Source organism: Somniosus microcephalus, unplaced genomic scaffold, assembly GCF_052327205.1.
Source record: "Somniosus microcephalus isolate GS21.2 unplaced genomic scaffold, FLI_Smic_1.0 unresolved_chr8, whole genome shotgun sequence".
In the NCBI taxonomy this organism is placed as follows: Eukaryota; Metazoa; Chordata; class Chondrichthyes; order Squaliformes; family Somniosidae; genus Somniosus; species Somniosus microcephalus.
In genome coordinates, this window is record NW_028225186.1 from 38,535,515 (window position 1) to 38,556,956 (window position 21,442).

General features: G+C 47.0%; 4 non-coding genes across 4 annotated transcripts; 2 read left to right on the forward strand and 2 right to left on the reverse strand.

Moving 5' to 3' along the window:
- Positions 1-14,616: 14,616 nt before the first annotated feature.
- On the reverse strand, positions 14,617-14,710 carry trnar-ucu (transfer RNA arginine (anticodon UCU)). Its single transcript has 2 exons — positions 14,674-14,710; positions 14,617-14,652 (listed from the first exon to the last, which is right to left on the reverse strand). It is a non-coding gene; the product is annotated as a tRNA-Arg (tRNA).
- Positions 14,711-17,134: 2,424 nt separating this feature from the next.
- On the forward strand, positions 17,135-17,216 carry trnas-cga (transfer RNA serine (anticodon CGA)). The gene has a single exon. It is a non-coding gene; the product is annotated as a tRNA-Ser (tRNA).
- A 3,410-nt stretch (positions 17,217-20,626) lies between these two features.
- On the forward strand, positions 20,627-20,715 carry trnar-ucg (transfer RNA arginine (anticodon UCG)). Its single transcript is given in 2 exon segments — positions 20,627-20,663; positions 20,680-20,715. It is a non-coding gene; the product is annotated as a tRNA-Arg (tRNA).
- Positions 20,716-21,034: 319 nt separating this feature from the next.
- trnaa-ugc (transfer RNA alanine (anticodon UGC)) lies at positions 21,035-21,109 on the reverse strand. Its single transcript has one exon. It is a non-coding gene; the product is annotated as a tRNA-Ala (tRNA).
- Between the last annotated feature and the right edge of the window lie 333 nt (positions 21,110-21,442).

A 21,442-nucleotide genomic window follows, 5' to 3' on the forward strand; every position in this document is an offset into this window, starting at 1 on the left:
AAGGCAGCCTTGTTGATGACAGCAATGTTGTTAATGCTCAGCTTTAGGGTCCGGAGATAGGGAGCATAAGAGAAGGCGTGACTACAAATGGTGAAAATCCTGTTGTAGCGAAAGGTTAGGAGTGACAGCTTGGGAAACACCGCGACTGCCTTCCCATCCTTGTAACAGGAAGGTAACTTGTTGATTCTGTTGTGCTCGATAATGAAAGAAACAACTTGCTTTCTTTTCGATGCAATTTCAGAGCAGGCCACAGATGTGAGGAGATTGTGTGATAAATCCCAGCTGGTGATGGGTGGGCACTGGGATAGGGAATGGGCAGGGAGAAATAAGATCTGATTGTTCTGCAGGACCAGGCTCTTCATAGGCCTGAGACCCAGATAGTAGCACAGGTTGGACAGCTCACTCTGGTTGTGCAGCCTTAACCCAGATTATTGAACATTCTGTAGATCCAGGTTTGCAGATTTGAGAAACTTGGTGACATTTAAGGGGTTGTTCTTGATGATCAAACACGAGATATTCCTCAGGTCAACTTCAGAAAGTTCCAAAGCATCGGAGAGTTTGTTTTGGACAGATCCAACTTGAGAATGTTGCTGAGGAAATCCCGCTGGCAGTCAAATGTTGTGAGAGAGTTGTTAGAGAGGGAGAGGTTTTGGAGGTAGGGTGGGAGGGCGGTGCGATGTTGCAGGGAGGCGAGCTAACTGTCGCCCAGATCAAGGAGCGTCAGATTACTGAGCCCAGAGACAGCGCTCACCAGATGGCAGAAATTCTGGAGTTTATTGGAGCTTAAGACAAGTGTTTGAAGATTGTCCAATGCAGCGAAGGCTTTGGGTTCAACTGTGACGAAGCGGTTGTGATGGAGCAGGAGTTGATCTAACTTTTCAAGTTCATGGAAGACCGAAGAGTTCAGACGAGAGTTACTGTTGTAGGACAGGTTGAGGGTCAGTAGGCTGGTGAGATTACTGAACACACTGCAGCAAACACTCTCAATCCAATTGTAACCCAGCCGCAGGGTGAGCAGCTTGGGCAGGCTGTGGAAGCTGTCCGCTTGCAGTTGGGTGAGCCAGTTGTGGGACATGTTCAAGTGCACAGTGCTGGCTGGGAGGTCGGACACGGCACTAGAGACCTGTGTCAGGAAGAGGTGGACGCACTGAAAGGTACCATTGTGGTTGGCATCCTGAATGCAGTTATTGAAACTGTACCCGGGGACTGTGGGCAACAACACATTGCAGGAGAGGGCACAGAGAAGCAGCAGGCAGTGAACGCTCAGTCTCAACATCACAGCCTCCTTCTTCCGTCCGAGGGTTCAGATGTTTTGCAAGACCTCACTCAAGAAGAATTCTGTGGGTGTGAGATGTTTTTTCTCTGTCGCTGCCAGAACAGCCTGCAAAGTCAGAGATGGTTTACATTGTCAGTTTAGTAGAAATTAAGCAAATCAGTTAACCTGCTTCCATGGATACTCTGTTCTCCACTGGTCTGAAAAGCCATTACCATGTTAAATATTTGTGATATGCGGAAGGCTCCTTTCTGTCCAGATATTACCAGCTCCCTGAAGACCCCTTACTTCTCTGAACACCTCACATTCTCGAATACCTCGCCCATTCCATCATCACCTGCGGCTCTCCCAGGCCACGGCTTTTTTCTCATTAAGATCTGCTTCCTCTTTGTGTTGAAGTGCCAAAGGCCCCAGAACCTGATGACTGTGTTCTCGAATACTGAGGGAAGACAGAGAGGAGATAACAGAGGCTTTGAGGACAATGCTCCAAACATCCTGTGCACTGGTCCCCATATTATAAAACGGATATAGAGGCACTGGAGAAGCTGCAAAAAAGTTTTGTACCAGAACTGAGAGGTTTCAAATATCAGGAAAGATTAAACAGGCTGGGGCTCTTTAGAAAAGAGACTGAGAGGTGACCTGATAGAGGTCTTTAAAATTATGAAGGGGTTCGATAGGGTAGACAGAGAGAAGATATTTCTAGTTGTGGGGGGAGACCAAAACTGGGGGTCATACATATGAGATAGTCACTAATTAATCCAAAATGGAATTCAGGAGAAAAATTTTTACCCAGGGAGTGGTGAGAATGTGGAAGATGCTATCAGAAGGAGTGATTGAGGTGAATGTCATTTGAGGGGAAGCTAGATAAAGACCTGAGGGAGAAAGGAATGGAAGGATGTGGTGATAGTGTGAGATGAAGTAGGGTTGGATGAGGCTCGTGTGGAGCATAAACGCTGGCGTGGACAGGTCGAGCCGAATGGCCTGTGCCTGTGCTGTAAAATTCCATCTAAGCCTTGGATATGGAAGTTGTGCCACATGCCTGCAGTTGCCAATATAACAACTCTCTTCAATCAGAGTGAAAGGGATAAATCAGATAACTACAGACCAGTCGGCCTAACATTGATGGTGGGTGAGCTCCCAGAGAAAGAAAAAAGAAAGTCTAGCATTTCTACAGCGCCTTTCATGACCTCAGGACATCCCAAATTTTTAGCGCCAATGAAGTGTAGTCACTGCTGTAATGTAGGAAATGTGGTAGCCAATTTGCACACAGCAAGCTCCCAGAAACAGCAGTGTGATAATGACTAGATAATCTGTTTTAGTTATGTTAATTAAGTATTGGCCCAGGACCCAGGGGAGGACTCTCCTGCACTTCTTCGAAATAGTGCCATAGGATCTTTTACGCCCGCCTGAGAGGACAGACGTGGCCTCGGTTTAACATCTCATCTGAAAGACGGCGCCTCCAACAGTGCAGCACACTCTGTGTACAGTATTGGAGTGTCAGCTAGGGGCCAAATTAAAAAGCAGAACCACAAGGATAATAATCTCTGGATTATTACCTGAGCCACGAGCGAATTTGGCTAGTACAAATATAATTAGAGAGTTAAATGCGTGGCTCAAAGACTGGTGTGGGAGAAATGGGTTTTGTTTCCTGGGACACTGGCACCAGTACTGGTGCAGGAGGGAGCTGTTCCGTTGGGACGGGCTTCACTTGGCCAGTGCTGGGTCTAGAGTCCTGGCGGATCATATAACTAGGGCTGTAGAGAGGGCTTTAAACTAACAAGTCGGGGGGAGGTTCCTAGAGAGCAAATAATAAAAATGACAACAGAGAAGGTCATAGATTTAGGTAGTGGGGAAATTAAAAACCAGAGCGTGTCAGGAAGGGGCAGATGGTATGGAGTAAAAGGTAAAGTAATAAAAAGGGCAAAAGCAGGAACTAAGTGTCACAAAACATATTTGAAAGTTCTCTATCTGAATGCACGTAGCATTCGTAAGAAAATAGACGAGTTAATGTCACAAATAACTACATATGGGTATGATCTTGTGGCCATTACAGAAACATGGCTGCAGGGTGACAATGCCTGGGAATTAAACATACCAGGTTATTTAACGATCAGGAAGGACAGGCAGGAAGGAAGGGGAGGTGGGGTGGCTATGTTAATAAAGGAAGGAATCACTTTAATACAGAGAAATGATATTGGGTCAAAAGATCAGGATAATGAAACAGTTTGGATGGAGGTAAGGAATAATAAGGGGAAATAAACACTAGTGGGCATAGTCTATAGGCCTCCAAACAGTTGCAACTTTGTTGGACGGAGTATCAATCAGGAAATAGTTGAGGCTTGTAGTAAGGGAACATCTATAAATGTGGGGGATTTTAACTGTCATATTAATTGGACAAATCAAATTGGGTAGGGCTGCCTTGAGGATGAGTTCATTGAGTGTATTAGGGATGGGTTTCTTGAGCAGTATGTAACTGAACCGACCAGGGGGCAAGCAACCTTAGATCTGGTCCTGTGTAACGAGACAGGATTAATTTAAAATGTCCTTGTAAAGGATCCCCTTGGAATGAGTCACCATAACATGGTTGAATTCCATATTCAATTAGAGGGTGAGAAGGTTGGATCTCAAACAAGCGTGCTAAGCTTGAATAAAGGAGAGTATGAAGGTATGAGAGCGGAATTGAGTAGAGTGGATTGGGAAAATAGATTAAAGGGTAAGACGATACATGATCAGTGGTGTCCATTTAAGGAGTTATTTTACAACTTCCAAAAAAATGTATATTCCACTGAGAAGAAAAGGGTGTAAAAGAAAAGACAGCCATCCATGGCTAAGTAAAGAAATTAAGGATAGTATTCGACTATAAACAAGGGCATATAAGGTAGCCAAATCTAGTGGGAGGACAGAGGATTGGGAAAACTTTAAAAGACAGCAAAAAATAACAAAAAGATTGATTAAGAAAGGGAAGATAGATTATGAAAGTAAATTAGCAAAAATATAAAAACAGATAGTAAGAGTTTTTATAGTTATATAAAAAGAAAAAGGGTGGCTAAAGTAAATGTTGTTCACTTAGAGGATGAGACCGGAAAAATAATGGTGGGAAATATGGAGATGGCAAAAACACTGAATGAATACTTTGTATCAGTCTTTGCAGTAGAGGACACTAAGAATATCCCAACACTGGACAAACAGGGGGCTAAAGGGGGGGAGGAGCTAAGCACGATCAATATCACTGAGGAAGTGGTACTCGGTAAAATAATGGGACTCAAGGCGGATAACTCACCTGGACCTGATGGCTTACATCCTAGGGTCTTGAGGGAAGTGGCGGTAGGGATTGTGGATGCATTGGTAATAATTTCCAAAACTCACTGGACTCAGCAAAGGTCCCGGCAGACTGGAAAACTGCTAATGTAACACCCTTATTCAAAAAGTGCAGTAGACAGAAGGCTGGAAACTATAGACCGGTTAGCCTAACATCTGAGGTAGGTATAATTTTGGAATCCATTATTAAGGAGACAGTAACAGGAGATTTGGATAATCATAATTTAATAGGACAAAGTCAGCATGGTTTTATGAAGGGGAAGTCATGTTTGACAAATTTGCTGGAGCTCTTTGAGGAAGTAACATCTAGGGTGGATAAAGGGCAACCAGTGGATGTAGTGTATTTAGACTTCCAAAAGGCATTTGACAAGGTGCCACACAAAAGATTATTGCTTAAGATAAAAAAATCACGGGATTGGGGGTAATATTCTGGCATGGATAGATATTGGCTATCTAACAGAAGGCAGAGAGTTTGGATAAATGGTTCATTCTCAGACTGTCAATCAGTAACTAGTGGTGTTCCGCAGGGGTCAGTGCTGGGTCCCCAACTCTTTACAATCTATATTAACGATTTGGAGGAGGGGACCGAGTGTAATATATCAAAGTTTGCAGGTGATACTAAGATGGGAGGGAAAGTAGTGAGTGAGGAGGACATAAAAAACCTGCAAGGGGACATAGACAGGCTAAGTAAGTGGGCAGAGATTTGGCAGATGGAATACAATACTGGAAAGTGTGAGGTTATGCACTTTGGCAGGAAAAATCGTACAGCAAGTTATTATCTTAATGGCAAGAAACTGGAAAGTACTGAAGTACAAAGGGATCTGGGGGTCCTGGTGCACGAAACTCAGAAGGTTAGTATGCAGGTGCAGCAAGTGATTAAGAAGGCAAATGGAATGTTGGCTTTCATTGCCAAAGGGATAGAATATAAAAATAGGGAGGTATTGCTTCAGTTGGACAAGGTATTGGTGAGACCGCACCTGGAATCCTGCATAGAGTTTTGGTGTCCATACTTAAGAAAAGACATACTTGCGCTCGAGTCAGTACAAAGAAGGATCACTCGGTTAATCCCGGGGATGAGGGGATGGATATATGAGGAGAAGATGTGTAGATTGGGACTCTACTCATTGGAGTTCAGAAGAATGAGAGGCGATCTTATTGAAACATATAAGATTGTGAAAAGTTTGGATCGGGTGGATGCAGGGAGGATGTTCCCGATGATGGGTGAAATTAGAACTAGGGGGCATAGTCTTTGAATAAGGGGCTGCTCTTTCAAAACTGAGATGAGGAGGAACTACTTCACTCAGAGGGTGGTAGGTCCATGGAATATGCTGCCCCAAAAAGCTGTAGAAGCTACATCATTACATAAATTTGAAACAAAAATAGACTGTTTCCTAGAAGTAAATGGAATTAAGGGTTACGGGGAGCGGGCAGGAATTTGGACATGAGTCTAGGTTCGGATCGGACATGGCCCTGTGGGTAGCGGAGCGGGCCCAGGGGACGTGTAGCCTGATCGTGCTCCTATTTCGTGTGTCTAATTCTGTTAGATTCAGGAGATGGTTCTGTGATAGTAGATTGGCGGTTAGGATCTTATTGAATGGTGGAGCAGGCTCGAGGGGCCGATTGGCCTACTCCTGCACCTATTTCTTATGTTCTTATGTTCTTAAAGGGTCTGATGAAAGGGAGGAACTGAAAGAAATCAGTACTTGTAGGGAAATGTTGTTAGGGAAATTGACGGGATTGAAGGCCAATAATTCCCCAGGGGCTGATAATCTACATCCAAGGGTACTTCAGGAAGTGGCCCTAGAAATAGTAGATGCATTACTGATCATCTTCCAACATTCGATGGAATCTGGAACAGTACCCATAGATTGGAGAGTAGCTAATGTTACCACACTATTCAAAACAGGTGGTAGAGAGAAAAATGGGAATTACAGACCGGTAAACCTGACATCGGTAGTGGGGAAATGCTAGAGTCCATTATAAAAGATGTAATAGCAGAGCACTTGGAAAACAGTGACAGGATCGGACAAAGTCAACATGGATTTACAGAAGGTAAATCGTGCTTGACAATCTACTGGAATTTTTTGAGGATGTTACTGCTAAAATAGATAATGGAGAACCAGTGGAAGTGGTGTATTTGGACTTTCAAAAGGCTTTCGATAAGGCCCCGCATAAGAGATTAGCGTGTAAAGTTAAGGCACATGGGATTGGGGGCAAGTTATTGACTTGGATAGAGAACTGGCTGGCAGACAGAAAGCAAAGAGTTGGAATAAATGGATCTTTTTCCGGGCGGCAGGCAGTGACTAGTGGGGCACAGCAGGGAACGGTCCTTGGACCCCAGCTATTCACAATATATAGTAATGATCTAGACAAGGGAGCCAGATGTAATATCTCCAAGTTTGCAGATGACAGAAAGCTGGGTGGGCATGTGTGCTGTGAGGAGGATGCTGAGAAACTCCAGTATGATTTGGATAGGTTGGGTGATTGGGCAAAAGCATGGCAGATGCAATATAACGCGGATAAATGCGAGGTTATCCACTTTGATGTCAAAAACAGGAAGGCAGATTATTATCTGAATAGCAATAGATTGGGAGAAGGGGAAGTGCAACGAGACCTGGGTGTCCTTGTACAGCAGTCGCTGAAGTTAAGCATGCAGGTGCAGCAGGCAGTTAAGAAGGCAAATGGTATGTTGGCCTTCGTAGCGAAAGGGTTTGAGTACAGGAACAAGGATGTCTTGCTGCAGTTGTACAGGGCCTTGGTGAGGCCACATCGTGAGTATTGTGTGCAGTTTTGGTCGCCTTATCTGAGGAAGGATGTTCTTGCCATGGAAGGAGTTCAGCGAAGATTCACCAGGCTGATACCCGGGATGGCAGGAATGACGTATGAGGAGAGATTGGGTCGATTGGGCTTATACTCGCTGGAGTTTAGAAGAATGAGAGGGGATCTCATTGAAACTTATAAAAGTCTGACAGGACTGGACAGACCAGATGCAGGAAGGATGTTCTCGATGGCCGGGGAGTCCAGAACCAGGGGTCACAGTCTTAGGATAAGGGGTAAGCCATTTAGGACTGAGATGAGGAGGAATTTCTTCACCCAGAGAGTGGTGAACCTGTGGAATTCTCTACCACAGAAGGCAGTAGAGGCCAGTTCATTAAATATATTCAAGAAGGAGTTGGATATATTTCTTAAGGCTAAAGGGATCAAGGAGTGTGGGGAGAAAGCAGGGACCGGGTACTGAATTTGGATGATCAGCCATGATCGCATTGAATGGCGGAGCAGGCTCGAGGGGCCGAATGGCCTACTCCTGCTCCTATCTTCTATGTTTCTATGTTTCTATGTCCTTATATGGGATAAAATTAATACTCAACTAGAAACCGTTCGAGAAACCAGGAAGCTGGTTAAAATACAGAAGCAGAGTGCGGTAGTTATTGGGTGTTTTTTTGACTGGACGATGTAAAGAGTTGGCCCCCCTGCATCACTGCTGCGACCGTTGCCCTTCTTGCTATTTCAACAATCTGGACTTGGGTACAGGAGGCAGACGTATCGACATTTGCTGCTCACACGAAAAACAGGGAGCATGGGTAGCTGTGAGGGAACCGTCAGTGAACATTTAGAGAAGAATATGGAGAGGAAATCTGCAGCAAATGGTGTGTTGCAAGCTGCCCAGGAGTCTCCAACAATAGATATTTACAGAGCAGAGGAGACCATTCGGCCCACTGTGTTAATTCTGTGTCTTTGCCACAGCAATACTAAACTAAACCCACTGAACCACTATCTCCCCATAGACCTGTATCAATCGCAAATTAATCCCACTGCCCCACTCTCTCCCCAAAGCCCTGTAACAATCCCAAACTAATCCCACTGTCCCGCTTTCTCCCCAAAGCCCTGTAACAATCCCAAACTAATCCCACTGACCCGCTATCTCCCCATAGCCCTGTATCAATCCCCAAACTAATCCCACTGCCCCGCTCACACCCCATAGACCTGTATCAATCCCAAACTAATCCCACTGCCCCGCTCTCTCCCCATAGCCCTGAATCAATCCCAAACTAATCCCACTGCCCCGCTCACACCCCATAGACCTGTATCAATCAAAAACTAATCCCACTGGTCCGCTCACACCCCATAGCCCTGAATCAATCCTAAACTAATCCCACTGCCCCGCTCACACCCCATAGACCTGTATCAATCACAAACTAATCCCACTGCCCCGCTCTCACCCCATAGCCCTGAATCAATCCCAAACTAATCCCACTGCCCCACTCACACCCCATAGACCTGCATCAATCACAAACTAATCCCACTGCCCCGCTCTCACCCCATAGCCCTGAATCAATCCCAAACTAATCACAATGCCCCACTCACACCCCATAGACCTGTATCAATCCCAAAAAATCCCAGTGCCCCACTCTCTCCCCATAGCCCTGTGCCGGCACTTTGAAAGAGCTCTGCAATTAATTTCATTCACCTGCCCTTTCCCCATAGCCCTGTAATGTTTTTCCTTCAAGTATTTATTCAACTGCCTTTTGAAAGTTACTATTGAATCTGCTTCCACCGCCCTTTCAGGCAGCGCATTCCAGATCACAACAACTTGCTGCTTAAAAAAAATGTTTCCTCATGTCACCTCTGGTTCTTTTGCCAATCACCATAAATCTGCGTCCTCTGGTTACCGAACCTTCTGCCAGTGGAAACACCTACTTCTTATTTACGCTATCAAAACTATTCATAAGTTTGAAAATCTCTATCAAATCTCCTCTTAACCCTCTCTGCTCTAAGGAGAACAATCCCAGCTTCTCCAGTCTCTCCACATCATTGAATTCCCTCATCCCTGGTACCATTCTCGTAAATCTCCTCTGCACCCTCTCTAAGACCTTGACATCCTGTGTTGACTTTAACAACATAGCACTGATTTGACACGTTCCTGTGAAAGATCATTGATCATTAAGAGATTGTAAATCTCACCTGCTTGCTGCTGGTGTTTGCCGATGTTGAGCTGAGACTGTAAGTGCAATGGTTTTGAAATGACAATCAGAGGGGATGTGGTTTAGACGTCACATGAATAAAATGACAGTTTCATCTTAAAAAGGAGAAGTGTAAGTGAAGGCAGTCCACGAGGCGGCTGGATTGGCTCGTGTGTGTCATGGGCTGTGGTAACCCACTGTCCAAACTGCCTACTGTGGGCAGCAGCAGCTGTCACAGCTGAGAGTCCCTTTCTTTATCTTTACAACTTCCCTTCTCCACCTCTCCCCTCCTGCTGACACCCATCACAACTGGTCCTCTGCTCAGCCATTGCCCACAGCCAGCAGGGCGAGTGGACAAGAAGCCAGGCTCATTCACCCTCTCTCTAACACAGGGCCACAGACACCAATTGTAACCGCTGCCCAGGCTCAGGTCAGCTACCTCTGCACAGGCCGGGGATGAAACCTGGGCCTTTCCAAATGCAAGGAAGCAAGAAACAAATACTGGCCAGGAAAGGCTCAGTGAGTTCGAGAAATCTGTGCGTTTGTTTGATTGAAACCAAAACAGCTTCGAACCCAAGGATGCTTCATACAGGTGGAGAAATTCAGTTCACTTTTTCGACACAATTCAAATCAGCAGAAGCAATGAACACGTTGAAACCGGCAAATATGAACACATCTATCACTAAGCAACGATAGATTAAGGAGCATATGGCACAGAAAAGGAAGAAATGAAAGAAAGATTCAAAGAAAGAAAGAAAGTACAAGGACTTGGGGTTTTATACACTGGGACTGTGTTTCTTTCTGCGCCGGGACAGCAGAGGGCACAATCGGAACATCAGCCACTTCAGTGCCTGAAACATGGTTCAAAGGAACAGGAGGAGGCCATTCAGCCCCTCGAGCCTGTCAAACCAGAACAGGCGGAGGCCATTCAGCCCCTCGAGCCTGTCAAACCGGAACAGGAGGAGTCCATTCAGCCCCTTGAGCCTGCCGAAAAGGAACAGGAGGAGGCCATTCAGTCCCTCGAGCCTGTTACACAGGAACAGGAGGAGGCCATTCAGCCCCTCGAGCCTGTCAAACCGGGACAGGAGGAGACCATTCAGCCCCTTGAGCATGTCAAACAGGAACAGGAGGAGGCCATTCAGTCCCTCGAGCCTGTTACACAGGAACAGGAGGAGGCCATTCAGCCCCTTGAGCCTGTCAAACAGGAACAGGAGGAGGCCATTCAGCCCCTTGAGCCTGTCAAACCGGAACAGGATGAGCCCATTCAGCCACTCGAGCCTATCAAACAGGAACAGGAGGAGGCCATTCAGCCACTCGAACCTGTCAAACCGGAACTGGAGGAGGCCATTCAGCCCCTCGAGCCTGTCAAAGCGGAACAGGAGGAGGCCATTCAGCCCCTCGAGCCTGTCGAACAGGAACAGGAGGAGGCCATTCAGCCGCTCGAGCCTGTCAAACCGGAACTGGAGGAGGCCATTCAGCCCCTCGAGCCTGTCAAACTGGAACATGAGGAGGCCATTCAGCCCCTCGAGCCTGTCGAACAGGAACAGGAGGAGGCCATTCAGCCCCTCGAGCCTGTCAAACAGGAACAGGAGGAGGCCATTCAGCCACTCCAGCCTGTCAAACAGGAACATAAGGAGGCCATTCAGCCCCTTGAGCCCGTTACACTGGAACAGGAGGCCATTCAGCCCCTCGAGCCTGTTACACAGGAGGAGGCCATTCAGCCCCTCGAGCCTGTTACACAGGAACAGGAGGAGGCCATTCAGCCCCTCGAGCATGTTGCACAGGAACAGGAGCAGGCCATTCAGCCCCTCGAGCCTGTCAAACCAGAACAGGAGGAGCCCATTCAGCCCCTCGAGCCTGTCAAAGTGGAACAGGAGGAGGCCATTCAGTCCCTTCAGCCTGTCAAACCGGAACTGGCGGAGGCCATTCAGCCCCTCGAGCCTGTCAAAACGGAACAGGAGGAGTCCATTCAGCCCCTCGAGCCTGTCAAACCGGAACAGGAGGAGGCCATTCAGTCCCTCGAGCCTGTCAAACCGGGACAGGAGGAGACCATTCAGCCCCTTGAGCCTGTCGAACAGGAACAGGAGGAGGCCATTCAGTCCCTCGAGCCTGTTACACAGGAACAGGAGGAGGCCATTCAGCCCCTCGAGCCTGTCAAACCGAGACAGGAGGAGACCATTCAGCCCCTTGAGCCTGTCGAACAGGAACAGGAGGAGGTCATTCAGTCCCTCGAGCCTGTTACACAGGAACAGGAGGAGGCCATTCAGCCCCTTGAGCCTGTCAAACAGGAACAGGAGGAGGCCATTCAGCACCTTGAGCCTGTCAAACAGGAACAGGAGGAGGCCATTCAGCCCCTTGAGCCTGTCAAACAGGAACAGGAGGAGGCCATTCAGCCCCTCGAGCCTGTCATACAGGAACAGGAGGAGGCCATTCAGCCGCTCGAGCCTGTCAAACCGGAACTGGAGGAGGCCATTCAGCCCCTCGAGCCTGTCAAACCGGAACAGCAGGAGGCCATTCAGCCCCTCGAACCTGTTACACAGGAACAGGAGGAGGCCATTCAGCCCCTCGAGCATGTTGCACAGGAACAGGAGGAGGCCATTCAGCCCCTCGAGCCTGTTACAATGTAGCAGGAGGACATTCAGCCCATCAAGCCTGTTACACAGGAACAGGTGGAGGCCATTCATTCCCTTGATCCAGTTACACAGGAACATCTAATTTATTATTCATGTTTCATGTGATGTGTTTGCTCTGAAATAAATTGTTAAAAATGTTAACCTGCATTGGCCGGGAATCGAACCCGGGTCTCCCGTGTGGCAAGCGAGAATGCTACCCCTGAACCACCAATGCTCATAGTGACAGCTAGTTTCATTTTCCGTTAGCTACAATTTATTTTTGACTTTTGTTAATAGAAGCGAGGACACTGCGCTAAAATAAAAAGCGAAATGCAGCAGATGCTGGATCTGAAATTGTTCATTAAATGTTGGAAACACTCCACAGGTCAGGGAACATCTGTGCACAGAAAAACACAGGGTTAACCTTTCAGGTCCATGAACTCTCGGTAGAACTAAGATTTTGCAGATTTGTAGGTCTCGTATGAGTTTCCTTCCAAACTTTTTAAACTTTTAAACTGCTCAAATATTACAAAATTAAGAAACTAACCTTCCCTCGAAAAATAAATAGCCCGTACGGTGATCGAACCCGCAATCTTGGCATTATTAGCACCACGCACTAACCAACTGAGCTAACCGGCCCATCTGTAAATCTCACCTATAGAACCATCCCTGTTTCTGGTCTTTGCCAGCTAAGTCACTTTGTCTTGGAAGGTTGTAAAAGAAAGACTTGCATTTCTACAGGCCTTTCACGACCTCAGGACAACCTAAAGTGCTTTACAGCCAATGAATACTTTTTGAACTTTTTGCATCTGTGACAGGTAGATTGGTCAGGAGGAGGTCAAGAAGGTTTTCCACTCGTGTTGGTTCCCTCACCACCTGCCGCAGGCCCATTCTGGCAGCCATGTCCTTCAGGACTCGACCAGCTCGGTCAGTAGTGCTGCTACCGAGCCACTCTTGGTGATGGGCATTGAGGTCCCCACCCAGAGTACATTCTGTGCCCTTGCTGCCTTCAGTGCTTCTTCCAAGTGGTGTTCAACATGGAGGAGCACTGATTCATCAGCTGAGGGAGGGTGGTAGGTGGTAATCAGCAGGAGGTTTCCTTGCCCATGATGTTCCTGTGTAACAGGCTTGAGGGGTTGAATGGCTTCCTCCTTTTCCTGCATAACAGGCTGAATAGCCTCCTCCTGTTCCTGCGTAACAGGCTGGAGGGGCTGAATGGCCTCCTCCTGTTTATGTGTAACATACCCGAGGAGCTGATTGGCCTCCTCCTGTTCCTTTATAACAGACTCGAAGGGCTGAATGGCCTCCTCCTGTTCCTGTATAACAGACTCAAGGGGCTGAATGGCCTCCTCCTGTTCCTGTGTAACAGGCTCAAGGGGCTGAATGGCATCCTCCTGTGCATGTAAAACAGGCTTGAAGGGCTGAATGGCCTCCTCCTGTTCATGTATAACGGGCTTGAGGGGCTGAATGGCCTCCTCCTCTTCCTGTGTAACCGGCTCGAGGGGCTGAATGGCCTCCTCCTGTTCCTGTCTAACAGGCTTGAGGGGCTGAATGGCTTCCTCCTTTTCCTGTATAACACGCTCGAGAGGCTGAATAGCCTCCTCCTGTTCCTGTATAACAGGCTCGTGTGTCTGAATTGTCTCCTCTTGTTCCTGTGTAACAGGCTTGAGTGGCTGAATGGCCTCCTCCTGTTACTGTGTAACAGGCTCGAGGGGCTGAATGGCATCCTCCTGTGCATGTATAACAGGCTCGAGGGGCTGAATGGCCTCCTCCTGTTCATGTATAGCAGGCTTGAGGGGCTGAATGGCCTCCTCCTGTTCCCGTATAACAGACTCGTGTGTCTGAATTGCCTCCTCCTGTTCCAGTGTAGCAGGCTTGAGGGACTGAATGTCCTCCTCCTGTTCATGTGTGGCAGGTTTGAGGGGCTGAATGGCCTCCTGCTGTTCCTGTGAAACAGACTCGTTGGTCTGAATTGCCTTCTCCTGTTCCTTTATAACTGGATCATAGGTCTGATTTGCCTCCTCTTCATCCTATGTAACAGGTTCGAGGGGCTGAATGGAGTTCTACTGTTCTTGTACAGATCTTGTATCGCTGAAAGCCTTCCTCCTGTCCAATGCAACAGGCTCGAGGCGTAAAAGGCCTCCTCTTGTCCCTGTGTAACAGGCTCGAGGGGCTGAATGGTCTCCTCCTGTTCCTGTATAACAGGCTAAAGGGGCTGAATGGCCTCCTCCTGTTCTAGTGTAAAAGGGTCATGGGACTGAATGGTTTCCTCCTGTTCCTATGTAAAACGGCCATGGGACTGAATGGCCTCCTCCTGCTCCTGTGCAACTGACTCAGGGGTTGAGAATACTCAGAGGGAAAGTGTCGGGGCGGTCGTTTCCCTTCTCTGAATTACCGATTTACTGCAAAACGTACTGTCAGTGGAGGAACCATCGAACCCTCGCCCAAAATCCGACTCTGGTGGGACTCGAACCCACAACCTTTGAACGGCCTTAATCTGTCATACAACTAGAAGTCCAATGCGCTATCCATTGCGCCACAGAGCCAATTACATAAACTTCTATTACAAAAGCAAAATAGTGTTGATGCTGGAAATCTGAAATATAAACAGATGAAATGCTGGAAACACTCTGCAGGTCAGGCAGCATTCCATGTCTGTTTAAAAGGGGTCTACTTTCAGTCCCGGATCATTCTGTGTCTGTTTAATAGGGACATGCTGTCAGTCCCGGATCATTCTGTGTCTGTTTAAAAGGGACATGCTGTCAGTCCCGGTTTATTCTGTGTCTGTTTAAAAGGGACATGCTGTCAGTCCCGGATCATTCTGTGTCTGTTTAAAAGGGACATGCTGTCAGTCCCGGTTTATTCTGTGTCTGTTTAAAAGGGACATGCTGTCAGTCCCGGATTATTCTGTGTCTGTTTAAAAGGGATGTTCTGTCAGTCCCGGGTCATTCTGTGTCTGTTTAAAAGGGACATGCTTTCAGTCCCGGTTATTCTATGTCTGTTTAAAAGGGATGTGCTGTCAGTCCCGGATTATTCTGTGTCTGTTCAAAAGGGATGTACTGTCAGTCCAGGATCACTCTGTGTCTGTTTAAAAGGGATGTGCTGTCAGTCCCGGGTCATTCTGAGTCTGCTTAAATGGGATGTGCTGTCAGTCCCGGATCATTCTGTGTCTGTTTAAAAGGGATGTGCTGTTAGTCCCGGATCATTCTGTGTCTGTTTAAAAGGCATGTGCTGTAAGTCCCTGGTCATTCTGTATCTGTTTAAAAGGGATGTGCTGTCAGTCCCAGATCATTCTGTGTCTGATTAAAACGGGTGTTACATAATATTATAGAGTCTGCCCCACAGAAACAGTCCATTTGCACGAACTGGTCTCCACACGAGGCTCATCCTTCTCTATTTCTCCTCACCCCCCAAATAAAACTAGAATCAATAATGGTAACCATGAAACTATCGGATTGTCGTAAAAACCCATCTGGTTCACTAATGTCCTTAACCGGTCTGGCCTTTGTGTGACTCCAGTCCCATAGCAATGTGGTTGATTCTTAACTGCCCTCTGACATGGCCTAGCAAGCCACTCAGTTGTAACAAACCGCTATGAAACAAAATAATAAAAATGAAACTGGACGGACCACCTGGCCTGATCCATATCAGCCTCCTCCTGAGGTCCCCACCATCACAGAAGCCAGTCTTCATCCAATTCGATTCACTCCACGTGATATCAAGAAAAGGCTGAGCACACTGGATACAGCAATGGCTCTGGGCCCCGACAACACCCCGGCTATTATTCTGAAGACTTGTGCTCCAGCCAAGCTGTTCCAATACAGCTACAACACTGGCATCTATCCAACAATGTGGAAGACTGCCCAGGTATGTCCTGTCCACAAAAAGCAGGACAAATCCAATCCAGCCAATTACCGCCCCATCAGTCTACTCTCTACTCTCAATCATCAGCAAAGTAATGGAACGTATCATCCACAGTGCTGTAAAGTGGCACTTACTGACCAATAACCTGCTCATTGATGCCCGGTTTGGGTTCTGCCAAGAGCACTCGGCTCCCGACTTCATTAAAACCTTGGTCCAACATGAACAAAGGAGCTGACCACCAACATCCTGGGGGTTACCATTGAACATAAATACTGTGACAACAAGAGAAGGTCAGAGGCTAGGCATTCTGCGTCGGGTGTCTCACCTCCTGACTCCCAAAGCCTTTCTACCATCTACAAGGCACAAGTAAGGAGTGTGATGGAATACTCTCCACTTGCCTGGATGAGTGCAGCTCCAACAACACTCAAGAAGTTCGACACCTTCCAGGACAATGCAGCCCGCTTGATTGGCACCCCTTCCACCACCTTAAACATTCACTCCCTCCACCACCGGCGCACCGTGGCTGCAGTGCGTACCATCTACAAGATGCACTGCAGCAACTCACCAAGGCTTCTTCAGCAGCACCTGCCAAACACGCAACCTCTTCCACCTAGAAGGACAAGCGCAGCAGGCGCATGGGAACACCTCCACCTCCAAGTTCCCCTCCAAGTCACACACCATTCTGACTTAGAAGTATGTTGCCGATCCTTCATCGTCGCTGGGTCAAAATCCTGGAACTCCCTCCCTAACAGCACTGTGGGAGTACCTTCACCACACGGACTGCAGCGGTTCAAGAAGGCGGCTCATCACCACCTTCTCAAGGGGCAATTAGGGATGGGCATTTAATGCTGGCCTTGCCAGCGCACCCACAATCCATAAACGAATTTTAAAAATCCTATCAGCATATCCTTCTATTCCTTTCTCCCTTCCTCTTAAATGCATCTAGTAGTATTCACCTCAACTACTGCATTCTCAGCACTCTTTGGCCAAAGAAGTTAATCCCGAATTCCCTGCTGGATTTATCGGTGAGCATTTATGATCTGTCTTCTCTGAGCTAGTTCCTGACTCACTCACAGTAGGAAGCATTTTCTTACTGTTAATGTGCAGTTGCGATGGCCGAGTGGTAAAGGCGTTGGACTCGAAATCCAATGGGGTTTTCCCGCGCAGGTTCGAACCCTGCTCGCAGCGACTTTGATGCAAATGTTTTATTTCATCGGCTCCCTGTGGCGATCACTGGCCCCGAAATTGATCAGAATTCCCTCCACTGCACTTTATTACACTGATTAACCCAAAGTTCCAATTGAAACACTAATAATTTATCGGCATCAATTAGATATTGTGGATTTGTTGGGAACTAGTGAGCAATACACACACAAAGCAGCATCAAAAATACTAATTATAAAGAGCCCTGCAGTGTTTGTTATGGAATCACCTTCAGCAACTAAGTGGGAACACGGTTTGGTTTTGTAAAACTGAACACGAATTAAAAAGTGTGTAAAAAGACCGTGGCAGGACTCGAACCTGCAATATCCTGATAACCTCAGAAATTAAAACCAAAGTCTGACGCCTTATCCATTAGGCCACGCGATCAGTAGTAGTAATTTGCAGATCAGCGCCATCTGTGGACAGATAGACACAGGGTCAACCTTCCAGTTCCTTGAGCTCTCTGCAGAACTAAGGTTTTGTAGCTTTGCTTCAAAGTATGACAGCTCCAATCTTTTCAGCAAATAGCAAAATTAAGAAACTACCCACACCATCAAAAAGTAAATGGCCCATATGGGGATCGAACCCACGACCTTGGCGTTATTAGCTCTACGCTCTAACCTACTGAACTAACCGACCTGCCTTAACTCCTTTTGCTGTTAAATTCAATTTATGTTGATTTTTGGTTTTTGTCAGTTGTCAGTGCTCCGGTTTCCTCCCACATTCCAAAGATGTGCGGGTTAGGTTGATTGGCTATGATAAATTGACCCTTAGTGTTAGGGGGATTAAATATGTGGGGTTACGGGGATAGGGTGGGATATGTGTTGGTGTAGGGGTTACGGGGATCGGGTGGGATATGTGTCGGTGCAGGCTCGATGGGCCGAAATGGCCTCTATCTGCACTGTGGGGTTCCTGTGATTCTGTGACTTCGAAGTCTGTAAAAGAAAGACTCTGATTTCTACAGCGCCTTTCACCTGAGGACGTCTCAAAGCGCTTTACAGGCAATGTAGTTGTAGTCACTGTTGTAATGTAAGAAAAAGAGCAGCAGGCAATTTGTGCACAGCAAGCTCCCACAATGTGATAATCGAGGATAACCTGTTTTAGTGATGGTGATTTGAGGATAAATATTGGCGACAGGACACCGGGGTAAACCTCACCACCCCCTGCTCTTCTTACAATTGTGACATGGGATCTGTTATGCCCACCTGAGAGGGCAGAGGGGGCCTCAGTTTTGGAATTCTATTCCACCACAATCTGTAACCTGATGGACCGGTGTATTCCTCACACTACCATTAGCATCAAGACAGGGGACCAGCCCTGGTTCAATGAGGAGTGTAAAAGAGCATTTCAGGAGCAGCACCAGGCGTACCTAAAATGAGGTGCCAACCTCATGAAGCTACAACTCAGGACTACACACATGCTAAACTATGGAAACCGCATGTGTAGACAGAGCTAAGCGACCCAACAACCAACGGATCAGATCAAAGCTCTGCAATCCTTCCACATCCAGTCGTGACAATTTTAATTTAATTTAATTTGTTCCTAGGACTTGGGCATCGCTGGCAAGGCCAGCATTAATTGCCCATCCCTAATTGCCCTTGAGAAGGTGGTAGTGAGAAGCCCTCTTGGCCCGCTGCAGTCAATGAGGTGAAGGTACTCCAATAGTACTGTTAGGGAGGGATTTCCAGGATTTTGACCTAGCGACGATGAAGTTATGGTGATATATTTTCACGTCGGGATGGTGTGTAACTTGCAGGGGAACTTGGAGGTGATGGTTTTCCCATGCACCTGCTGCCCTTATAAGAACATAAGAACATAAGAAATAGGAGCAGGAGTAGGCCATTCAGCCCCTCGCACCTGCTCCACCATTCAATAAGGTCATGGCTGATCTGCTCTTGGCCTTAACTCCACTTTTCTGCCTGTTCCCCCTTAACCCTTGACGCTCTGATAGTTCAACAATCTGTCTATCTCAGCCATGAATATAATCAATGATTCAGGCTCCACAGCTCTCTGGGGTAGATAATTCCAAAGATTCACAACCCTCTGAGAGAAGAAATTCCTCCTCATCTGCGTCTTAAATGGACAAACCCTTATTCTGAAACTATGCCACCTGATTCTAGATTCCCCCATGAGGGAAAACACCCTCTCAGCATCTACCCTGTCAAGACCCCTGGGGATTTATCCATTCCATTCTATTCCATTCTCCCAGTTTCTCTGTCTCCGTTGCATCTGTTCTGATGATGCCACCTTCCATACCAGTGCTTCCGGTATGTCTTCCATTTTCCTCAACTGAGGATCCCCCTCTACCATGGTCGACATGACACTCGACCGTGTCTGTTCCATTTCCCGCACTACTGCTCTCATCCCTTCCGCTCACTCCCAGAAACATGATAGGGTTCCTCCCTTGTCCTCACCTGCCTCCACATTCAACGGATCATCCTGCGCCATTTCCACCACCTCCAGCATCAAACACATCTTCCCCTCCTCCCTTTCAGCATTTCGAAGGGACCGCTCTCTCCATGGCAGCCTGGTCCACTCCTCTATCACCCCAACACCCCTTCTCCTTTGCCCGGCACCATCCCATGCAAGTGCAGGAGATGCAACACCTGCCCTTTTAACTCCTTCCTTCCCATCGCCCAGGGCACCAAACACTCCTTCCAGGTGAATCAGCGATTACTTGTACTTCTTACAATTTAGTTACTGTATTCGCTGAATCTACATTGTGACACCAAATGCAGATTGGGTGCCCGCTTTGCAGAACAGTTGGCAAGTGTGACCCCGAGCTTCCGGTCACCTGTCACTATAATTATCTGCTCCACTCCCTCTCTGATCTCTCCTTCCTTGGCCTGTTGCACTGTTCCAATGAAGCTCTACGTAAGCTCGAGGAACAGCACCTCATCTTTCTATTAGGCACTTTACAGCCTTCTGGACTTAACACCGAGTTCAACAATTTCAGGCTATAAATTGGCCCCTGTATTTCTTTTATTTTTTTAATTTGTTCCCATGTTTCCTCACATGACATTTGTTAATGTTTCTGCCATAATCATTCACACCTCATATTGAGCCATCTTTTGATCGTTAACGTGTCCTATTACCTCTGCTTTTGCCTTGCACCATCATCCCTTTTGTAAGTCAATCTCTCCTGCCTTCCATTCTATCACAGACATTCCGTTTATTCTTACCTCGCCTCCACCCACCCCTGCTTAAAAATCCCTCTTCCCTAATCTTTTCCAGTTCTGATGAAGGGTTCGACCTGAAAGGTTAACTCTGTTTCTCCCTCACTCGATGCTGCCTGACCTGTTGAGTGTTTCCAGCATTCTCTGTTGTTATTGAAATGAACACAGTGACGGAGTTTCATCACTCATTATTAGGATTTGTTCAGCTTTTCTTTGTGTGGCCGCGTGGCCTAATGGATAAGGCGTCTGACTTCGGTGTAAATTCTGAAGCCATCAGAAGATTGCAGGTTCGAGTCCTGCCGTGGTCGTTTTACACACTTTTTAATTCATGTTCAACTTCAGAAAACCAAACCGCGTTTCCACACTTTTCCTTCCAAGCATTGCAGGGTTCTTTATTAAATGGAATTTTTACATGCTGTCTTATGTGTAAATTCCTCACTGATCTTTGCCAACAGTTTCAAACAAATCCACAACTTCTAATTGATGACAAATTAGTGTTTCCAATTGGAACAACAGCTTTGGGTTAATCAGTGTAATAACGTGCAGTGGAGAGAATTCTGATCAGTTTCGGGGCCAGTGATCTCCACAGTGAACTAATGAAATAAAGTAAAGAAATTGCAGTAGAATCGCTGCAAGCAGAGTTTGAACCTGCGCTGGGATTGGGTTGCAAGTCCAACGCCTTAACCACTCGGCCATCGCAGTTGCACAAATGTAACCTTTCAACAGTGAAATGACCTGTGCAAACTATTAGACAACTGCCCTGCACAATGTAAATGGAAGGAAGTTGTGTGACAGCTGTACAGAGGCCTGATTAGGCCACTGTGTACAGTTCTGCGCACTGCACCTTAGAAAGGATATATTGACCTTGGAGGGAGCGTGGTGCAGATTCACGAGCGTGTTACCAGGGCTCCAAGGGTTAGGCTATGAGCAGAGATCACATAATCTAGGCTTGTATTCCCTGGAATATTGAAGATTAAGGGCAGAGATCACAGAAATACAGAAATTTACGCCAGAGAAGGAGGCCTTTCGGCCCAT